This window comes from Mustela erminea, chromosome 7 (assembly GCF_009829155.1).
Source record: "Mustela erminea isolate mMusErm1 chromosome 7, mMusErm1.Pri, whole genome shotgun sequence".
Classification (NCBI taxonomy): domain Eukaryota; kingdom Metazoa; phylum Chordata; class Mammalia; order Carnivora; family Mustelidae; genus Mustela; species Mustela erminea.
In genome coordinates, this window is record NC_045620.1 from 126,663,038 (window position 1) to 126,682,537 (window position 19,500).

Sequence of the window (19,500 nt, forward strand, 5' to 3'; positions counted from 1 at the left end):
GGCAGGCAGGGCCTCTTTCGTGGAAATTCTGGCCCGTTCTCTGCCATCTGCTCACGTGGCCTGTCTCCCCCACGAGGTCCTGTGCTCTTGGGGGCAGTGAGCGGCTTCTGTTTTCTTCATGTCAGGAGTGGGTGCCGAGTAAAGAAACAGATTTACTGTAAGGAGGCCGGAGGGAGGGGTCCGGGCAGGGGTCTCACAGGGCCCGGAGAGGATGAGACCCAGGCTCGGGCATGGGATGGCGCTGTGGGGGAATAAACAGGATGCCTCAAAACTTGAGTTCCCAGAGGCTGGGCAGGTGAATCTGGGCCCCAAACAGTCAGTCAGGAGGAGCCCACCTTTGTTTATGGCTGAGAAGTTTGCAGAAAGCCTAGGGTCACGGTGTCCCCAGATTAGTGCCCCCCGTCGCTGGGGACTGTGGGGAGGTGGGGGACAGTCCTCTGAGGGGCACGTGCAGGTCAGCTAAGACACCTCATTGGCCCAGCAGACCCGGCCTTCCTGGAATATTGAAGAAGGGGAGAGGGGCTGGGAAGAGGGTCAGCCCTGTCTGCGGCACCCGCTCCCGCTCCAAGCTTCAGAGACATGAGCTTTTCCTCCCACACCCCATCTCCCACCCACACTGCTCAGCGCTCCCTGGACTTCTGAAACGTCTGAAACGTCTGAAGAGGGCACAGGACTTATGCAGGACAAAGGACATGCGCAGTTCATTCAGCGAAGGGAGAGGCCCAGCCTCCAGGGAGGCGGGCGCCAGGGTGTGGGCCCGGCAGCACATCTGGAGGCAGATTTGGCCCCGTCTGAACGGAGGTTCACTGCCACCACCACTCCAGGAACCAGGGTGCCCCTGTGGAGGGGGCCCCAGGGGTGGCGCGTGGGTGGGCGCACCAGGCTGGGAACATGCATGTGCCTGTGCGTCCCGGTGCAGCCGGGACAGGGGTGGAGGTGCCGAGGAGGGAGCTGTGTGACTCCACTAGCCGAGGGCCTGGAGCGGGGATATGGGGGTCCTCGTGGTGAGCTCCTGCCTCCTCCAGTCCGATCTGCGTATGCTGGTCTGTGGCTGGATGAGAGGGACAGGCTCAGGATTTGACAAACACCTCCAGCAAGGCCAATCCCCCCGAGCCCTGAGACCCGAGTCTGCTCCTGGGACCCACGGGAGCCTCCAGAAGTGGCCCCACAAGCTGGGGACCAGGGGCGCAGAATGTGGTGGTGATCACTGGCAGCCAGGCTGTCCCTTGTCCTTCCCGGGGTGTCTCCCCAGCTTCTTGGAGCCTGCCTGGCCCTGCCCTCCCTGGGTCACCCCTGAGCCCGGCAGGCGGGTGCGGCAGCCGTTGTGCAAGGGCTGAGCTCACCCGCGGAGCCCGTCCCGGCCTGCGCTGGCCTGCTCGCTGCAGTTAATCATTGTTCAAAGGCCCTGGCAGGCGAACAGGCTGCGGAGGAAGACGTGATGGGCAGGGCCACCCCTGCCAGGTCTCAGCAAAGCTCCCCCCGCAGGCCTGGGCTGGAGCTGTTCCCCAGGACCCCACAGTGAATGCCAAAGACCGGCCTGAGACCACCTCCCCTAATTCTCCAGTAGGAACTGAGCAGTTGTGTCTGATCGCAGCAAAGAACGTCCCTTTGTGGATCTCCTCTTTTAGTCAGAGTGGCCTCAGAGCAGTGCGGTTGCTAAGTGCGGAGGGCAGGTACCAACACCAAATGCCTTGGTTCGAACCACAGCGATGCCACTTCCACTTCCCAGCTCTGGGACTTGGGCCAAGCATCACCATCTCTTGGGCTCTGAAAAGTTGGTGGTGGTGTTGATGATGCTGCTTTCCTCAAAGGACTGTTGTGAGGCTTAGGATCTATTTCAAGGGCTTTCTATGCCAGTAACACAGAAAGCCCAGGACCCCAAACCGAGACTAAAACACTCATCACTGGGCATGGCTAATCCCCAAGAGGAAGCCAAGAGGTCACCAGGCGCTGGACTGGACTGTTTGTGCACATTGTGTCATCGTCCCTCAATGCGGGCCCTTGTGAGTTAGGTACAACTGTCCCCATGTCCCGGAGGAGGACAGCCAGGCTTAGGGGAGTGAAGCGACCGCCCCAGGTCACACGGTGTAAGTGACAAAGCCGGGACGCAAGCCCAGGTCCGTCTGCCCCCAGATCCTGAGTTCTCTCCCCTACCCACACTGCCAGGTTTGCAGATCAAAGATGCGAATCCAAACTTGCCAGGCAATTAACTTCTGCCCACACTCATTGACATCCTCTGCGCGTGGGGGCAGGGGTGGGGACGGGGCGAGGGGGTTCAGGACTGAGTTGTCTTGTGGGAAAGATAGAGATCGACAACAGCCAGCCCCGGCCTCTGTCTGCGCTCAGAGAACCTCCGATGGGTGAGGCCAGAGCCAGCGCCATGCACAATCCCTGGAGAATCCCAGTGCAGCTGTGGGCTGGGATCTGGGGGAGCTTGGAACCCCCTGACGGCCAGGGCGTGGGTGGGAGCTGGTGGGAAAAGGGCCTGGAAGCAGCACACTGGTTTGGGTTTGTTGTTGTTGTTACAGTATATGTTTAGTTGTCATGGGTGGGGGAGGGGAGCTATGGGGATGTCAGGAGGCCCAGAACCCCTTCTCCCTCCCACCGGAAGCTTCCCCATGGTGTAACTCTTGGCCATAATGGCCTTGTGCCAGAGATCCCCACTAAACAGAAGAACACACGTCTCCAGGGAGGCTCTCGGCCTCCTGCAAGGACTCTTCTGTCTATTTCAGAGGTGCCCCTTGAGGGAGCTTGCCTTTGGGCCAACAGGAACATTTGGGGGTCTCGTGGGAGCTGGCACAGTACGGGATTAGTGGCTAGAAAAACTCCATGTCAGACGTGTAATCTGAGATCTTGGGAAAGAAAGGGCCATGAGGCTAACTAACACAGCCCAGGGACCTCTGGGTGTGCGTGTGTGTGTGCGTGTGTGTGTGTGTGTGTGCACAAGTGTTGGGGACGGGCTAGGGCAGCAGTGCTTCTCCTCAGAATGGTGGCTTTAGTGGAGTTCATCTCGTGACAGCTCTAGAAAGTTCTCTCTGGATCGTCCCGCCTCCCTCGGTGTACTTTCCCTGAGATGCCCACCCCCTTCCCCACCCAAACACTCCACACTCCCTGCCCTCTCCACTTCTCTCCAGACAAATAGGCTTTCAGAATATGCTCCGATAAGCGCACTTGCTCTGAGCTGTTGAAGGCTGAAAAGAAGGTTTCCTCTGTGGCCCTCCCAGCCGGTCTCACTCTTCACTGCCCATCGCCCTGCCCCTAGATGCATGGTCCTCTCTTATGTCGGGGGCAGGAAGCCCAGCGCTGAGCACCCAGGCCCCCCTGGCTTTCTAGGACACTGAGGCAGCCTGTTCCTGCCTGGTTGCTGCTGGAGGCAGACGAAAGGAAGCGAAAGCCCATCTTGGCCCCCGTGACGAACTCCAGCCCCAGAGGCCAATCTCAGGCCCCAGAGCTGTCCTGAGTGTTTACTGCCCTGCCTTGGAGGCCCTGGGCACAAAGAGACCATTTCTGGCCATGGCTGAGGCCACGGATGTGGGTGTTGGGAGACATGGCTGAGACCCCAGCAGATGGGAAAAGGTGTGGGACATAGCACTGGTGCCAGGAAGGGAAGCGATACTAGGAAGATGCGAGAAGATGCAGAAGGAAAGAAAAGGTCCAGTCTCCTCTGCCATCTGTCCCCTGCCGCCCACCACCAACATTATCGTCCTGACCTCGGTCATCATGGCTGTTCCACGATTCTCAGGTTTTTAAATAAACATTGGTGTCCCCAGGGACTAGGTGGGGGCTCTGAGACTTCAGGTGATGGGATGTTATAATGAAAGCAAATTTCAGACCAGACTCTGCCACCATGGCCTATTTTTAATAGCTAGTAGGCATAAAAACCAGCATCTGAGCCTCTCCACTAAGCCTAGGGCTCCCCCCTTCTTTGTCCTTATGTGTGTCAGCAAGCATTGCATGAAAAGTTCAGTGCCCCAAAGATAAGCCTATGTCCTGTCGGCAGGACCAGCCCACCTTTCAGTCGGATCAGGAGACAGAAGCTTCTGTTGGAGTTGGGGGAGCGGTGTTTGGGGCTCAGAGAGAGACCCCAAACCAAATGGGAACAGACCTAGAGCTCCCGTCCATGGGTGTTGTTCAAGTCAAGACATGGGTGCCTATACCATCTTTCTAGCCAAACACATTTCTTGAATATCACTTCACCCATGACACATTATCTAGAACACCTCTCATGCTAACTAGTGAATTTTAGGGATCAGATTCAGATTACTGTGTTTGAAGCTCTTGCTAGCTGCTCCTATGGTGTGAATTCCTTTCAGTGTTAACTAATCATCCCTAGAGCATAAATTACAATGACTCCTACACAAACATACCATTCCTCCTGTTCATGGATTGGTGCTTTAAAGTAAATTATAGACAGTGTCACTAGCCCAGGTCCCCCAGCCACAGTCAGGACCACTGACACTTCGGGCTGAATAATGCTTTGTTGGGGGAGCTGTGCTGTGCATAGTAGCACAGAGTCCTTGGCCTGTCCCCCCGAGATGCAGTAACACACACCCCCACGTTATGACAACTCAAGATGTTGCTAGATGCTGCCAACTGTTGGGGAAAAAAATCCCTCCTGGTGATTAAGCTAGAGCGACCATATATATTGTCCAGTCTGGGATGCTTTCTTTTTAAAAAAAATTTTTTTTTAGAGTTTTATTTGTTTGTTTTATTTGTTTGAGAGAGACAGAGAGATCGAGAGAGAAAGAGCATGAGTGGGTTGGGTGGGAGCGGCAGAGGGAAAGGGAGAAGCAGATTCCCCGCTAAGCAGGGAGCCTGATGTGGGGCTCAAACTCGGGACCCAGAGACCACAACCTGTGCAAAAAGGCAGATGCTTAACCGACTGAGCCACCCAGGTGCCCCGTTTTTAGATTTTTTTTTTAAAAGATTTTATTTATTTATTTGACAGAGAGAGATCGCAGGTAGGCAGAGAGAGAGAGAGGAGGAAGCAGGCTCCCTGAGGAGCAGAGAGCCAGATGTGGTGCTCGATCCCAGGACCCTGGGATCATGACCTGAGCAGAGGGCAGAGACTTTAACCCACTGAGCCACCCAGGTGCCCCTTTAGATTTTTTATAGTAGACGATTTCAAACGAACTGCTGTAATAGAGTGGTATAACACAGTGGTATAATGAAGCTCCATGTATCCGCAGTAAACCTCGACAATTATGCACTCTGCCAGTCTTGTGTCTTCTCCACTCCTGCCTACTCTCTGCTGCCGCCCCACCCCTCAGCTTATGTGGAAGCAAATGTCAGACAACATTCAGCTATGAATATTGAAATATATATCTCTAAGTGATAAGATCTCTTTTTTAAACCTACCTGCAGTGTTCCTATCATACCTCAACAATTTAAAAAATAATTCCATAATATCATAAACTATCCAGTAAACAAAACCAAGATACTTTTGAGAGAGTAACAGGGAGTTCATGGAGATAGCAGGCATAAATAGGGACTGTCCCGGAAAACCAGGACGGAGCCAGGCACACGGGAACATTCGGTTTCCCTAAATAGAGCACTTCTAATGCACATGTCTAAAAAGTCATTCTCCTGCTCGATAGCCTCCAAAGGCTCCCTGGTGCTGAAGCACAAAGTGCTGACTCAAGCAGACCCCCAGGGCCCCGTGACAGGTGCCCACGTGCTCTGCCTTATCCTCCCAGAGTCCTTCTGTGGCTGCTGCCAAGGTTGTGTCTGCTGAGCAATGCTCCTGGGAATGCCAACCCCTGCTCCCTGCTGCCCAGACGCCTTACTGGCGTATGGGACGGGGGGCTGTGCAGGGAGGCCCTGGGACTGATCAGAGTGTGCTCTTTGCTCCCTTAAATTCTAGCTGTCCCTTCCAGGCACCTGGATTTGAATGTTGGCAGAAGTAGGATGTTTGATGTTTTCTGTTTAAAAAAGTGCTGGGCTAGAGGTTAGAGGTGCCCGAACTGCTTTTTTGACTCTTTCCCCCCTTCTTTCTTTTTAAAAACACAATATCCAGGGTCTGTTTTGCTCTTGTGGGACCAAAATGACTCCCTCCAGATGCCAGGGCCCCTGTCTGTGCTCAGCCATGCCCAGGGAAGGAGCTGTGGCTCCGCTGGGCGGGCAGAGGGAGCTGCTGAGACAGGTGGTGCCATCCCCCCCCCAGTGCAGACGGACAGACAGAAAAGCAGAGTTCAGCTTGCTTGACCAGAGTCAGCCCTGCTGCTTTCTGGGAGGAGCTCCCAGGGAAGGAGTCTTGCCCTCTCTGGCTAGAAGAAGCAGAATCTCTTTCCTCTCTGGCAACCCGAGCTCCCGAGCCAGACTGGCCGGGTGTGACCCCCCCCACCCCCCATCGCCGTGTGCCTCTACCAATCTCCCGAAGGTTGAATTTGGGGGTTTCTGGAAGAATGGAACTCCGAAGAATGACAGCAAGCCATGCTCCTTGAGAGGAAACGAAAGCATGACCAGAAAAGTCTTCCAGATCCTGCAAAGGCTTGATCCTCAGTTCTGGCTCACCCCACGTGCCCAGGCCAGGCCAGAGGCCAGCCCTGCAGGTCCCAGCCACTCGTCACCAAGATGCCTTCAAGATCGGCCTGACCCTGGTGCTTCCCATTCCTTGGCTTCACCCCAATGAGTTGAGTCTCTCTCTGTCTACCTCTCTGTCTCAATCCCCAGCTAGTGCCTGGCCCAGGCCTTGTGTTGACCTGTGGCCCAGGTCCCGTTTGCCTGGTCCTCCTGGTGGGTGCCCTTCCTTTCCTATAGTCCTTTCCTGCAAACATGTCTTTGCTCATTTATTCACGGCACAAAGATTTATTGAGGATTCGCTATGTGCCAGGCCCAGGAGCCGGTGCTGGGACACGGGTAAGCAGTATACACCAACCCACCCCTGGCCCCGTGGGCTCACATTCAGCCACTGAGATGACTTTTCACACAGGCTTTAGGGACTCCTTCTCTTCTCAAAAGCCCTGGGATTCTCATGAACACAATTCCCCTCTTCCCAAGGGACCAGGTTTACAGACCAAAGGACCTGAAAATAGATGTCTGCCCTAGTCGAGCTACAGAAAGTTGTGTTATCCCCTTACCCTGGAGGGTGGGTGTCTCCAGCCCCTATGATGATACAGGAGAGAAACGTGCCCCATGGCTTTTCTCTGAGGAAAAGAGGCCCGTTCAAGGTGACTCATTCTTTCTATTGGTGGGAACAGGATTGTGTGTGCGTGTGTGTGTGTGTGTGTGTGTGTGTGTGTGTGTGTGTGTGTGGCAGTGGGGATTTAGGCTTCCAGGAGCAGTCTGGTGAATTCTATGAGGATTTTATATGACTTCTGAAAGGGTTCTCTGAAGCTTCAGCATGGATTTCATTAAGATCTCGTAAGGATTTTATGTTCATCCACGAGAAGTAGACACGGCTTCCAGAAAGACTCTGAGAGACTTTAACGTGTCAAGTGCCTTCGCCCTGCAGGGTGAGGCTGCTGAGCCGTCCTTTGCTCTCAGCTGTGCCCCACTTGCCGCACACAGATGGGCTTTCACCTCCCCTTCCCCTATAAACTGTAGCATTTTTCTTTTCCGCTGGGTTCCTTCTTTTGCTCTTTACATAACCAATTTAACGAGATGAATTTAAAAAACGAATAAAAGGAAAACCCCAGAGCAAACAGCACATGGGGAGCTTAGCCAAGGACATCTTCTGACATCAAAGGCTCTGAGGCCATTGAGGAGGCTGTGAAGCAAACACACAGTGCTCTCCCCACCCCCACCCACCGCCTCCCTCCTGGGGCCAGCGGGTACCGAAGGCCAGCGGCTTCTGGATGGCAGACAGAACCCAATTGCCTGCAACGCCCGCCAGCTCCCTTTCCTTAAAACTCTCTAGGATGAGGAAGGAAGGTGGGCAGTCCTCCTGCTGGCCCCACCCCAGCTGGGCCACAGTCCCCAGCTGCCGCTCCTTGCAGGTCCCTGTCCCCTGCAAGCCCCATTGTTCACCCCAGGGGATGGGGACAGCTGCAGACAGGCCTCAGGCCAGGTCAGCCCTGGTGCTGGGGCTGAGGCTGGGCAGGAGGAGCAGGAGGAAGGGCCTGGGCCTGGGGGTGGGCCCTGCTCTGCTTCGCTGGTCCTTCAAGGCCTCCTCCGAGACCCACTCCTCCGCCTGTGGCTCAGTTCCAGCGGGCTGAGCGCTGCTTTTCCTTTCATCTGACTTTGTTCCTTCCAGGGCCACTGCTGGAGCAGGGTTTTCTGTGATGATGGAAGTGTTCTCAGCCCGCACTACCCAACCCATCACCCCCGACCAAAGGTGGCTTGTTGAGGGCTGGCAATGTGGCTAGTGTGGAATGGAATGGAATTTTATGTTTTGCTTAATTTTAATTAGTGTAAATACAAATTGTCCAATGTGGCTAGTGGGCAACTGAATGGACAGTGTGACTCTTTTTTTTTTTTTTTTTAAGATTTATTTATTTGAACAAGAGAGAGCATCTACACATGCGCCAGTGGGGGGAGGGGCAGAAGGAGAGAATCCTCAGGCTGACTCCCTGCCAATCCTAGAGTCCCAGTGGGGCTCCATCCTATGACTTGTGAGATCATGACCTGAGCCAAAACCAAGAGTCCCACGCCCCAGTGAACTGAGCCCCCCGGGAGCCCCCTCACATGGACAGTGTTGCTAGAGGGCCGTGCCTTCTTGGGTCCGTTGACATTGTCCTTCTCACAATGTCCCCCACGGGTCTGTGATAGCCCCTTAGCAGGGCCAAGGCTGACTCCCATGCTGCCCTCCTAAGCGTCTCTGGGCTACTGTTGGGCCCGAGGACCAACTACCCCATCTCTGAAACCAGCAATAAAGTCATATTTCAGAGCATGTCCATGCCAGCCTTTGGGGAGATTTCCTACCCTCAGCAGAAGGCCAGCAGGAATCCAGCATCTCCACCCCACTGTGAGGTCACAGGGACCTCATTGAAGCCCTGTAAAATCCCCTGTTAGAGACCTGCAACATTTCTGTAGGAACTTAGCAAGGACCCCACTCGGAATGGAGCATTTTCGTGTATCCCTGGATACTCCACCTGGAACGAGCTGGCTTCTGTCTGTGTGTCTCAGCCCTTGTAGTGGTCATTCAAGGCCAAGTTCAAGGTCACTTTCCCAACTGATTGTGAGGTTTTACTCTCTTGTTCTTTGCAACTTCACTCGCCCGCTGCATATCCCTTTCTTAAAACTTCTGTCGGTGTCCCCGGTGGGATGGAATTTCTCGGCTCCCGCCACCGTGGGGGCACAGACCAGGCCTTCCACCACCCCTGTACACCGTGGCAGGACTTCCGGGCAGCAGCACAGTCACCCTGCCTCCACGGGGTGAGGTGTGCTCAAGAATGAGCTGCCCCTGCTGGGCCCTGCTGCCTTCTCTCCCTGCAGGCCCAGGGGCATCTGTCCCACCTTTGTCACCTTTGTCACCTGCTCCTTCCGCACAGGCGCCGATGCATCCCAAAGCAGCAGAACCCTTGTGGCATCACCTCAGGGCTGGGCCGCCCATGTAGGTCCTCTCTCCTTCAGTCTGCTTCATGCTTTGTCACCTGGGCCTTAAGGTAGTTAACTGCTAGGCTAACTATAACTGGGCTTTCATAAAGTTCTTTATTTCAGGAAAATAAAATGAAACAAAACTCTTTCCAGTTTGTGTCTCTAACCCTTATGTCCACACAGCTTTAAATGTCACACAGCCCCGGGGACCGACAAGGTCACATCCCCCATGGCACTGTGTTCTCTCCGCCCCTTAGCCAAAACCCCCAGGCCCCGGAGCCTTCCCTTTTTTCACAATATCACCTCCCCCAATAAATTAAAGGGGAAAAGAAAACCTTTGGGCAAACCTACTCACTGAAAAGGATACCCATAGGACTGCCAAAGAAACTCACTGTCAGACTTGCCCAGAGAATCTGTTTGGGGGGGCCCTTCCCATTCCACCCTGTATATTTGGGATCCCACCAAGCAGGGATCCCAATGCAGGGCTTGATCCCCGGACCCTGGGATCATGGCCCAAGCCGAAGGCAGATGCCTAACGACTGAGCTAACCAGGTGCTCCTTTTTTCATGTTTTAAATTGAAATAGAGTTGTTTTGCACAATGTGACATTAGTTTCAGGTGTACAACATAGTGATCTGACACGTCTGTGCGGTAAGCAGTGTTCACCACTAGGGTAGCTTCCGTCTGTCACCACGCCGTGCTACAGTAATACCACCGGCTACAGTCCCTGTGCTGTACAGAGTTTCCTCAGTGCTGTCTAGTCTACTAACAAACCCATCAAAGGCATTCCTCATTTCTGCTTGTGTTTTTGATCTTCAGCATTTCTTTTGGTTCTTAGAATTTCCATATCTCTGTACATTGCCCATCTGTTTTTGCCTGGTGTCTACTTTATTCATTAGCGTCGTCAACATCTTAATTATAGTTGTTTTAAATTGCTGTTCGGAGAATTCCAACATTCTAGCGACGTCTGTTCTGATGCTTGCTCTGTCTCTTCAAAGTGTGTTTTGTTTTGTTGCCTTTTAGTATGCCTTGTAACTTTTTCTTGCTAGCTGTACGTGATGTATTAGATAAAAGAAACGGCTTTAAGTAGGTCTCTAGTGATGTGGTTGTGAGGTATGGAGTGACGGGAACGTTCTATGGTCCTGGGATTAAGTCTCGGTCTTTCGGTGAGCCTGTGCTTCTGGGCTGTGAGCTTCACAAGTGTTTCTCCATTTTTCCTCCCCACTTAGGTGGGACAAGATGACTAGACTGGGTTAAGCTGGGTATTTCGCTTCCTCTAGGTCAGTTAGGCTCTGACAAAACCCCAGCAGGTTATGTTCTACTTAACTAGTTTCCCCCAGGGTAGGACTTGTTATGGAGAACTTTCAAAATGGTTCCTTTCCCCTCTCCCTGTGGGAAGCAAGGGGATTTCTCTCTGCTTTTCACTATGGGAACCTGGGAGCCCTTGGAGATGAAACTCACAAAAGTGCCCCTGCCCCCGGGACTGGGTCCCCTGTTGTTCCCCCCTCTCGACCTTGTCTTCACTGAGCCTCCAGCCATCTGCCCATCCCCATTCCGGTTGCCTTGCCCAGCATTGGCTCCGGTGGAGGTCTCTGCCCCCGCCACCTGCAACGCATTCACCCATCACTTTGCTGGCTCTGGGAGCAGCGGTTTGCTCAGTGCCCCACCTTGCTGAACGGTCTAAGAAGAGGTGTTGTGTTCTCAGTTTGTCCAGTTTCTGACTTGCTGTTAGGAATGGCGACTTGTAACTTTGTACATGTTGGACGGGAAAGAGGAAGTGCCCTCACCAGTTTATAGACACACATTTTCATATATGTACATTTCCCCCCCCTGAGAAAATTGTCTGTAGGTTTCATCAGATGCGCCAATAACTCTGAGTCCTGTGTCATCAGGCCAGGTGGTGGGTAGAAGGGAGGCTTGGTTTGGGAGCCATGGCTTAGAGTTCTCACCTGATTCCAAATTACTCTGTGAACTGGAAAAGCCACTTTACTCAAAGCCCCTCTCTAAAACAGGACCATAGCCCCTGTCTTGTGTGGTGAGTTAAAAAACATGTTCACAGTCATGGTCACCCATTTTTTTGACATGCTTCCCATCCAAAGGCGGAATCTAATCATCCTCCCTTCATTACTGGGGGGGATTTGATGACATGCTTGCAATGCAGAGAGGCAGAAATGATACTGTGTATCATTCTAGACTCTAGACTCTAGATTCTAGATTCTAGTTGAGAAAAGGGGATATGGTGTCTGCCTAGCTTTCTCTTGCCTGAGCCCATGTAGAGTCTGGCTACCCGGCAGCTGCTGCGGAGAGAGGTGCGTGTGAGGAGTCCCAGCTGTTCCCGTCCCCAGCTGCCGGCTCTTCCCAGGCCAGAACCAGGCATGTGAGTGGCCTCAGACGATGAGTGGACGCAGTCTTCCAGCTGATGCCAAGTGGAGCACAGATAAGCAGGCAGAATTAGATGATAACCAACACCCTGCCTATCTCCGAGGGACGTTGTAAACACCGCTTAGCACAATCCCTTCCACGTGGTAGGCACTCAATGAAGCTAAATACGGGTGATCTGGAAACCGGGTGGGTGTGAGCCGTTGTTGGTCACGTGACAGGATGATCTGCTTCCTCCTGCTGGGAGTTCGGTTTAGCTAAGTTGCTCTGGGTTTTCTGGAGGCGCAAAGTGTCCATCGCCCCAGCCCAGCCAATCAGCTGGTTCGTTGAAGGGTGGGGGGAGGCATGCATCCCCAGGACAGAATTAGGGCCGTGGGATAAGTGGAGAGGGAGGGTGTTCTCTGTCCTGTTGGCCTGACTCACGACACGCTGCCCAGGAAAGGGTGGGGAGCGTGAGGTGGGCCTGGGAGCAGTGGGCTGAGGCTGGGTTGGGTGATGGGCGTCCCCTCAGAATCCACAGTCTGCCCTTTGGCCCTTTGGGGTCTGTCCCCAGCCCCTGAGGCCGGGGCCTCCCCTCTGTGCCTCCTAGACCCGCTCTGCATTCCATTAGCCTTGCTCCCCTGCAGATCTGTTTGCTGCTTCTAATCCCCACAACCTGGAGGGCACCGTGTTTCATTTACGTTGTAACCGAGAACTGAGTACACAGCTGGCAAGAGTGTGACATCGTCAGAACGTCTCACCACATAGCAGGGTCTAAGGCATGGGCTGGCTATGAAATGAAAAGGCCCCACGAAGAAGGCTCACCGGGCTGGTGGCAGAAGGTCCAGAGCGGGAATCCTCAAGCTGGCCCCGTCCCCCACCTTCCCAGTGGGGAGAGGAGACCCTGAGGGCAGCATTTGACCTCAGGCCAGGTTTGAGGTCCCTGCCTGCTCTGAGCCCTGCATTCCATGATCCGATCCCTTGGCAGTAAACTGCCCAGCACCACGAGTCCTGTAGGACGGGGATCCCGTGGCTGGGCTCCCCACAGGCTCCCCACGCACTGATGGGCCGGTCTTCTGGATCCCTCGCTCAGTCACAACTGTCTCCCCGCCCGTCTCATCCCACACGCCACAGTCTGATATCAGTTCTGACTGCTGTTTCCCCGGAAAGGGTTTTTCCCAGACCCAGAACTCAGAATCCACGTCAAGAGCTCCCCAAGAACAGGCGGAATCGTCTGGGGGCAATGAACCTTAAAGGAAGTGGCCTGGCTGCTCCCTGCCCCTCCGCCAGCCTGCACTTCCTAGTAGACCCAAAGCTCTACAGCGGGAAGGCCTGCCCACCAGGCCTCTGGGCCCTGGGCCCTGGCTGCTCCCTCTGCCTGCCCGCCCTGTGCCTGGATATCTGCCCCGAGCAGATGTGACTTAACCTGCTGCCGGAGAAATAGCTGTGAACATTAACCATCAACAGAAAAGCAGCCCCTCCGGCCCAGGACCGGGCTGTTGGCCGAGCACCCTGCAGCTGGGGCGGTCCCCAAGCCGAGGCGGGGGCTCTCCCATGCGCACAGCTCTCTCCATCCCCCCAGAGCCCCTGACACGAGATGTCCTGGCCTGAGATCATGGAGCTACTCTGACAGAGAAACAGGCCACCCTTGTGCCGTGTGACCCCGCTGTGCCTCAGCGTTGCTCCCAGGCCAGGAGGGCCCGGAAGCCGCACGTTCCAGAGGCAGGGGTGGCATCTTTCTGAGCGCCGGTGCGGGCCGGAGCTGGAGCAGCAGGAGGGCAAGTGGATGGTCTGGAATGAGAGGGAAGCCAGGAGCACGGGGGGCGACGTTCCTCTGGCCGTGGTGTGCCCAGAGATTGTGAGGACACCCTAACCCTAACCCTGGCTCTCAGGAGCACGGACTTGACAGTGCGGATGGTGGGCGCGGTCCCTCGCCTCTGGAGAACAGCTGCTGGGCCGGTGGGGGGCTCTCCTGGGTCCTCTGGTTCTTCCACTCCTGGCCCACCTCCTGCCTGGAGCTACCACACAGTTTCCGGGGGGGGGCGGTGCAGAGTTGGGGGTACCTGATAAGCTGGGCAGGGTTTGCTGGTCACAAGTCCCAGGGCTCCTGTCTGCCCGCTTGCTCTGCTGTGCTGGGGACAGAGGCTCTCAGAGCCTACTGCCCTTAGTTGGAAAGGGGACTCATGCCCCGACTCAGGAGACCAGGAACATGAGCTGGGCAGGCCGGTGGGGCCCCCTGTGTTCCTGTGTCCCCAAGTTGTGGGCTGGATTTTTTTCTTTCTTCCCATGTTGCGCACACTCCCCTTGCTGGGGCTCAACAAACACCTTATCCCTGGCACACACCAAGGCTGGGGTAGTAAATGGGTCATTGAACTCACGGTGAAGACAGAGGCTCTGAGCGTAGTTTCACACCGACTCCCTGTGGTAGGTGGCCTGTCGCGGGAACACGCAGGAACTACTGACCCGGGAGAACCGTAGTGGTGGGATCTGAAGCCAGACTCCCGCTCTCGGGGCATCTTTAAAGTGAGACCAGATGGAGTGCAAGAGCTGGCCACACAAGCCAGCGGTCAGGGGACAAGGGGCCAGTGTCCTGCCACAAGGGAGAAGGGCAAAGAGCCTGAGGGCCACGCCAGGGAACAGAAGAGAGAGGCCCAAAGGGGTGGGGGCTGCGATCTGCAAGAGGAGGTGCTTGAGAAGAAAGGGGTGAGTGGAAAGGGGCCACAGCAAACCCCCTTTTCCAACCAGGCCTCCTTATGGGCTGGTAGACATCACGCAGACATAGGGGTCTACATTTGCTTGAGGGCTCCCTGGAAGGGCCCGATGGACACGATAACGATTAAGACCATTAACAGCTGATGGGGGGGCTGGACCCGGGGAGTTGGTGTGCACGTCACACACACACACACACACACGCGCACACACACACACACCCTGCTGGGGTGACATACGCTGCAGACAGAAGCCCTGAGCAGAGCGGGCAGTCATCGTTGTGTACTGACTATGTCTCCGTGGAGCCACCTAGGAAGAAGAGGAGCTTTCTGCCATGGGGGGCTTCAGTCTGTCTGGGGAGGACACACCCCCACACCCCCACCCACAGGCCAGACACCCCGGGGAGCAGCAGTGCATGAGTAAGCCCGGGGCGGTAGCTGTGTCACCCTTGTCTGTGGTGTGAGTAATGGGGCCGAGCAACGCCGTGGGACCCAGAGAAGGCACTCTGGGCTCAGGAATCTCTCTCTTCTTGGCCTGGCGTGAATCACAGCCACCATTTTCCAGATAAGAGGATGCACAGAATTTCAAGGTCATTCTCCCTAGAGACTGTGATTCTCCTGTCGTCTGGAGGGAATCCCATGGAAATCCATCTTTCCTACAGTCTAAGTGGCAGGCAGCCTCAGTCCCCAGGAGCTCTGGGGGGTTGAAGTGTGTGTGGGGGGTCTGCCGTAGAGTACAGAGGTGCTGAAGGAGAGGGGAGCCGGGAGTCCAGGCCCGTGTACTCACAACACTGTCCTCCGGTCCGGCTGCTGGGGGTAGTTGTGGGAACGACCAACGAGCTGGCCTGTCATCCCGGAGACTGACTGTCTGAAACTCTTGGCTTGACGTGTCCCCCACGCCCTCAAAGAGCTGGGTCAGCAAATGGAAGTGATGAGGCATGTTTTGCTGTAGTTGGCACTGTGTGTGTGTGTGTGTGTGTGTGTGTGTGCGCGCGCACCCGCACACACGCACGTGTACTGGGGGGATCAGATCTTGCTCTGCATGGCCAGGTAGGGTGGTGAACATACAAGTTTCATATCCGGAGATCCTGGGGCTTTGGGAGCACACGGGCCAGGCTTGTGCCCTTCTATGGACAGAAGAGCTTCCCTGGCTTGGCTCGGTGTAGACAGGGAGGGGGAGGAGGTGAGGGAAGGATGCGTCCAGCCCAACACTCATAAAACCTCTTTGTCTGAGTGTTTACGGGCCCAGGTCCCCGCGGTAAGCCTTTCAAGTCGCACAGGAGACTCCTGTGTGTTCATAAGATCCTCGTTGTCTCTAGCATGCTGCTCCAGCAACACCTCCCTCCCAGGCCACCTGGTCCCTCCCACGTCACGGCCGCTGGGAGGTGGGGAAGCAGGGGACTGGAGAGTCCATCCCAGGGTTGGGGGGAAGTGGAGCCCAGGGGTGCAGTGTCCGGGTTGAGAGCTGCTTCTGGCCGGCGAGGGTTCTCCAGCCTGGCAAGGAGCCTCCCCGTTCCCTCATCTTCTGCCCGACTCCCTGGTGGAGGGCCGGCTGGTGACATCCGGCTCCTCCTCATTCCAGGGAAAGCGGCTGAAAGGGGGTTGCCAGACAAAGCAAAGATTGCTCAGTTAGATTTGAATTTTAGGTGAACAACAGGTAATTTTTTTTTTTAGCACAAGTAGGTCCCAAACACTGCATGGGATGTGCTTATACTAAAAAAGTAATTCTTTGTTTATCAGGAATTCAAATTTAATTCAGTGTCCTCTGATTTTATTTGTGGAATCTGGGAACTTGAACTTGAACTTGAAGGGAACCACAGTCTCTGTCCCAAGTTGTTGAGGGCGCCCCTTCTTAGCAACAGGTGAGACTTTGCATACATTATTTCCTTTAAACCTCACCATTATCCCACAACCCAAATTTGGATGATGTTTGCCATATCTTTTGCATACCACTTGTATTGTTTTTTTTTTAATCTTATTATGTCAGCCAGCCAACATATAGTACTTATAGTATTCTTTACTTCTTTATTTAGATCAATTTTTTTTTAATTTTATTTATTTTTAAACATTTTATTTATTTACTTGACATAGAGAGAGAGCGAGCACAAGCATGGGAACAGCAGAGAGAGAGGAAGGGTCCCTACTGAGCAGGGAGCCTGACGTGGGGCTCGATCCCAGGACCCTGGGATCATGACCTGAGCTGAAGGCAGATACTTACCTGACTGACACACCCGGGCATCTCCAATTTCCTTAAAAAAAAAAAAAAAAAAAAAAAGTCACTTACTTTTAAATTTTTAAACTTTTACTTAAATCCACTTACTTTTTAAAACAAATTATATCCAGTAGCACTTGTTATAAATAGCTGCACAATTAAGTGCAATGTTACTGTTATGTTGTCTGCTGGATACCATCGTGTAAGGGGGGAGACTGGAGGCAGGGGTATTCCAATGTATTTTAATCACTGTCTGAGAAGTTCCAGGCTCACTGTGACTGACCCTGGTGATCTACAGCCTTCTCACCCCTTCTTTCTCGCTGGAAGAACCCTCCTCCTCTGAGGGGGATAAACATGCTATACTTTTCCCAGCCTCCCTTCAGCCAGTGTGGCATTATGGCCCAGCTATGGTCCCTGAAATCTGAGTGAAATCTCCCGGGAGCTTCTTGGAGAGATTTATTTCTCTGTTTAAAAAATAAACAAACCCTGGAAATAACCTTAATGCCCATGAAAGAATGAATGGATAAAGAAATGCAGTCTATACATACAACATACAATGGAATATTATGTAGCCTTAAAAAAGGAAGGGAATCCTGTTTGGCTATAACGTGGGTGAATGTTAAGGGCATTACGATAAGTGAGATAAGCCAGGCACCAAAAGACAAATACTGTGAGATTCCAGTTATATTTTTATGAAATATCTAAAGTAGTCAAATCCTTAGAAACAGAAAATAGAACAGTGGCTGGGAGTCGTTAATTCAGTATAGTGTTTCAGTTCTGCAAGATGATAAAGCTCTGAGAGTTGTTGAACAACAATGCATTCACTAGTGTACTATACACCTAAGAAGGGTTAAGATGATAAATTTTGTTATAGATATTTATTACCATAATAAAAAAAAATTTGAATTAGATGGTGGTGATGGTTGTATAACCTTGTGACCCACTGAACAGTTTGTCTTGAAATGGTTATTTTATGGGAATTTCACTTCAATAAAACATTGTGTGTGTGTACGTGTGTATGCCTCAAAATAAACAAACAAAGGGCGCCTGGATGGTGCCATTGTTTAAGTATCTGACTCTTGGTTTTGGTTCAGGTTATGTTCCCAGGATTGCGGGATCAAGCCCTGCATCAGGCTCCATGCTCAGCCCGAGTCTGCTTGAGAGTCTCTCTCTTCCTCTCCCTCTGCCCTCCACTTGCTCCTGCTCTTTCTCTCTCTCAAATAAATAAGTAAATCTTTAAAAATAAATATGTCACACAAACTGAGGGTTTTGCAGGTGAGGGGGGTGGGGGGTTGGGTGAGCCTGGTGGTGGGTATTAAGGAGGGCATGGAGCACTGGGTGTGGTGCATAAACAATGAATTTTGAAACACTGAAAAGAAATTGAATTAAAAAAACAAAAACAAATAAATTGCAACTTAAGCTACTCTTAATGTCTTTAAATAACATTGAATTATATGTCTTAAAGTATAAAGACCTAACGCACAAGTCTTTGTAGATACATACTAATCCTGACGCAGGGGCAGCCATTTTGTAGCTGCAAAGGGACATGCCAAAGAACCAAGCCAATGAGAAGATGAAGAAAGATGAGAAGAACGTGGGCCTTCGATGACTTCACTGCGCTGCTGAACTTCTCTGGAATTGCGTTTCCCTGTAAGGTTACATGAGGTAATGCCTTTTCCTCATTGTTTTATTTACTTTTAATCTGAGTGTTTGATTATTGCAACAAAAGCATCCCAACTTAAACAAGTACTAGAGACTTTCTTTTTACATAATCAGAACTGAAGGAGGAAAAAAATGAAAAAGGAATACATTTATCAGCAGGTAATTCATCATTATTTAAGGGCATATCCACACAGTATGTAAAATAACCTATTATACCACCCAATATCTCCCATAAAATAGGCATTCTACGACTTGGGGCACTCTGTAGAATTATTATCTCTATTTTTTGGATGAGAAAAATAACAATGGTCACAAAGTTAAATTGCTGAATAACCTTCATTTACTAAAGAAACCTGAATTTGTATGGTACAGTTGAAACTAGTATTTCAGGTGAGGAAGAGCCGGGCAGTTTCTAGCCCAAGGCTTCGTTCCCTCTAGGGGCTCTCTGCCTACTTCCCTCTGACACCTCCACACTGGCCTCCGGGATAGTCATTCTCTACTCTCTTAGATGCTCCTTCCCTCAGGCTCCTGACTCAGCCAAGATGGGCTGGGGCTCTTCCCAAGAGCATGATGAATCCTGAATGAGACAAACACAGGAACAATGCAGGTGAGTGTCGCACACACCATCAAGCCCCTCCAGCACACTTCTGATTCAGAGAAGTAGACTCACAGCATTCTTGCTTCCCGGGCCATCCCTCCCCGCATGCTGCCTTATATGGCGGCTGCTCTAGGAGTCATTGACCAGGTCCCTCAATTCCTGCTGTAGGCCTGCCTTCCCAGAGAGGGTGTCACCCTGCACTCTAGGGCTTGAGGGCTGGTCTCCTTCATCCCTGGACCCTTTTGCTACCTAGCCTAGGGATTTGATTCAAATCAGGTTTTCCCACACTCACCTCTCACCTCGTCTTCCAGAGTGGTCAGTCAGGGGTCTGGTCCCCACCATCAATGCCATGGTATAATCATCCTTTAACCTTTTAGTGATCATGGCATCCACTTAGCAGGTTGGACCCTAGGGCCTACGTATAGTAGGTCTTGGTCACAGAGATGGGTAGACGTGCAGGCCTGGCTTGGGAGAGACAAGCTGTAA

The 19,500-nt window shown here is 52.9% G+C and overlaps 1 long non-coding RNA gene across 4 annotated transcripts in view; it reads left to right on the forward strand.

Annotated features, from left to right (window-relative positions):
• Nucleotides 1–19,500, forward strand: part of LOC116596137 — a 31,868-nt gene that overhangs the window by 10,468 nt on the left and 1,900 nt on the right. The window contains exons 2-4 of one of the 4 annotated variants that reach the window (XR_004288014.1): nucleotides 16,283–16,404; nucleotides 18,250–18,419; nucleotides 18,925–19,023. This is a non-coding gene — a long non-coding RNA (uncharacterized LOC116596137). Of the gene's footprint in view, nucleotides 1–16,282; nucleotides 16,405–18,249; nucleotides 19,024–19,500 lie in introns of all 4 variants that reach the window. The other 3 variants (XR_004288015.1, XR_004288013.1, XR_004288016.1) reach the window with 3 other exon arrangements.